The sequence below is a fragment of the Sphaeroforma arctica genome (genome assembly GCF_001186125.1).
Source record: "Sphaeroforma arctica JP610 unplaced genomic scaffold supercont1.1411, whole genome shotgun sequence".
Classification (NCBI taxonomy): Eukaryota; class Ichthyosporea; order Ichthyophonida; genus Sphaeroforma; species Sphaeroforma arctica.
The window spans coordinates 7,990-11,740 of record NW_014039147.1 but is presented as its reverse complement, the minus strand read 5'-3'; positions in this window follow the sequence as shown (position 1 = coordinate 11,740).

Genomic DNA, 3,751 nt, shown 5'->3' with positions numbered 1-3,751 from the left:
ATATATATATGTATATGTATTTGTACATATATGTATATATATATATATATATATATATATATGTACGTGTATATGTTATTTGTACATATGTGTATATATATATGTATATGTATCTGTATTTGTACATATATGTATATATATAAAAGGTATATATAGAGTTTACCCAGCATGTATAGTGAGGGCGTATACGTATGCTGTTTTTATTGGAACAAATTGGTCGATCACCTCAGTATCCCACTATAGAACCACCTAGCCTACACACACTTCACTGCGACGGAGTCGTTCCCATGCATGTCCACCGCATCTTGATATCCGCTCTGCTTATCTAGAGATACACTTTGGCATGGCTCAATCACACACGCGGGGTGTAGTGACCATGCCACATGTATATAGCATGCCTCTACCGTATATAGCACACAGACACCGCACCGATCCCCAGTTGGACTGTGGGCAGACATCCCATTAGCACTAACCTCACACCGCTAATCCAGTATTATATGCCACTGCATGTATTGGGTCGATAGTGATCGTTTGCTGCTCCGTCCGGTACAGACGATACCAATGAGCTACCAACTAAGAAACGCGTACACGCACTGACTGCCACTCCAGCCGTTACAGGCATACATACAAGTCACCATAAGACCGTACACCATCCTATGTGATGTCAAAGGCATGCCCTGTACTCCCAATAAGTTTCGGGGACGATACCTGGGGCAATCCTCCTACCACACAGTGTACGCTAAGAAACGCGTACACGCACTGACTGCGACTCCAGCCAGTCAGGAGTCCCTGTGCATGTGTAGTTAGTTTCCTTGTGCATGTATAGTTGTACACGAGTGGCTCGTGCCATCAGATTCTGTTACCCGAAGGGAGAGCCTCCGTGTAGAACGGTCATCAGGCTGTGGTGCTACCTGTTAAATCAGTTCGGTACTTTTCGATTACAGTCCCCACTGCGCGCACTAGTTAAGCCACTTCGCTCCGTTGTTTTCTGTTCATTCGGTGGTTAAGCACCGCCACCCTAAAACCCTAAAACCCCTTAGCCTGGAAACGTGTGACCAGAAGTCCCATGCCTCTAGTCTCGACCAACACGCTACCGCCAATCTTCCAGTGTCTGTGTGGTGTGTACTTGTACATCGTTTCAGTTACAGCCACCGTAGTGCATCTCTAAGCCACGCCCCAACACCTGCTCTTTTTCTACAGCTTACAATCACTGCAACTAGGCGACCGCGTGAACAGAAGTCCCTTGCCTCCAGCCACATTGAGTCCTGCACCACCGATTTCTCTGAACGGTAACGGCGTAGTGGCGGCAAACCGATCCTCAGTAGTGCCGTCTGAGACGATAAAAGTGCAAGCCACTGCACAACTAAAGACGAGGTGTGTGTGTGTGTGTAAATGTATTGTTGTATGTCGGTAGATGTATTGTTGTATGTCGGTAGATGTATTGTTGTATGTCCGTAGATGTATTGTTGTATGTCCGTAGATGTTTTGTTGTATTTCGGTAGATGTATTGTTGTGTGTCAGTAGATGTATTGTTGTATGTCAATGGATGTACTGTTGTGTGTCAGATGTATGTACTGTTGGTGCAAGCGGGTGATAGGGGGCTCGACAAAGGAGCTTGCTACTTGTTGTACGGGAGAAGATAATGTTAATCGAAGCGCGTATTAGTATCTAAGTCATTGACGTATTGATTGGATATATACATATATATATATGTGTGTGTGTGTGTGTGTGTGTGTGTGTGTGTACGTGCATGTATTACGTGTTGATGCAGAACTTGTAAAGACATAGTAGTCGAGTGGCTTGACAAGTGTTTCTTATTCGGTGATCCAATGGACTTTACTATGAACGATGGACTTTACTGTGAATGGTCCGACAAGTCAACGGGTCGCATCTGAGATAGCGGTTTACGGCCGTCTTGTGCACTAAATGGAGACGCTGATTCAGTATAGGATAGTATATAATAGAATCTGTATAAAATCTGTGTGTGTTTGCATGTACATGAATACCCTACCCACTTCAGACGGCATATCGCATCCACAAGCCTCCTGAATACATGTATACCTACTTACCAAATCATTATGTAGAAGTACGCAAAGGCGTACACTATGTTGGAGATCTACATCACGGCACGCACAACAGATTGCGTATTGTATGCACAGTCCTTTTGTATACCGAGAGTTGATCTCGCTGCAAGTTAAGTTTGAGAACTCCCGAGAAGAAGTAGAATGAACATTACATCACTGTGTGTATCAGAATGTGTATTGCCGGTTTACGCTGTGATCGGAATAGTACCACTCTTAAAACGACAGTGAAGTTGGTGCTGGTTTATCCCATACTTGATGTTAAATCACCTGCACTCATTATGCAGTGCGTCTGGCTTTGGGAAACATGAGAGCGGCATGAATCTGATGATCGCTGACAACGGTATGTGCCTTGTAGTTATCCTATACACTTCAGTGTTGTGTTTAAATGTTTAGTTATAGGTGGTCGTATATTGCATATCCTATACATTTCAGTGGTATGTTTAAATGTTTAAGTATAGGTGGTCGTATATTGCAGCATAATGTGTATATGAATGTTTGTGGGAAGGTTATCCTATATGACACCAATGGTTTGTGTTTCTAAGCCAATGGGAAGGTCTGTATGGTCATACTGGTGCCTCTAATATCGGCACAGTCGTATCAAAGGTGTCGGAGTCGACAGATTTGGGTTTTAGATGGGCGCATCAACATCAAACACTATTGTCTTCTGTACATTTATGAGAGAATATATATATATATGTACGTATACTATATATGCGTGTGTATATATGTATGCATATATGTATGTATGTATGTATGTATGTATGTACGTGTGTGTGTGTGTATGTATGTATGTATGTATATATATATGTGTGTGTGTGTATAATATAGCTATTCTGTATGTATGGTTGTAGCAATCTATCTCCTTCCAGATGCTGATTCCGTGCCCTATTTCGTACATGATATCCTTTCATCGGCTAAGTGGAAATGCTATCTGTGTTCTTCTACTTATTGGACTGTGTAGTTGAATATAGGTCGTACTGTTTGCATACTTGCCTAATGAAGGTTCTGTATCACATGTATTGAACTCTCTTGTTCGTATTGGCCCTCTGTAAGTTGTGTTTACGTTCGCCAGTGCCAAAGTGCTACATGCTATAGAGTGCGATGCGTTTGCGATTATCCACAGATGAATCCACACCTGTGTTCTGCAGTTCATGGTGTCAAACCTGTAGTGTGATTTTCAAAATTCGGTTCCAGAATCAGTGGTTTATTCTAGTGTGCCTATTGTTTGGTTGATATGATCATCCCAGGGCGTTTTGTGTACTTGGATGCAAATACCTACTCATCCACAGGCATGCGAGTCTATATGTTGAACGTCTTCAATATAAGCTACCTACCACCGCTATAGGGACCACACAACAGAGGCCTTGCGTACGCTGTGCATTGGCTTGTTATTCTAGTAAATATATTTTCTCGTTGGGTTTGGCCAATTCGGTTCTCAACCCGAGTTTATGGTATGTTAACCACTCGAACGCTTGTATTGGAAGTACGCTATGGATCAGAGAACGTTTATACACAGACACACACACACACAAATATATATATATATATATGTATATATATATATGTATATGCATGTATGTATGCATGTGTGTGTGTACGTACGTACGTACGTACGTATGTATGTATGTATGTATATATATATTCATATTCATATACATATGTATATA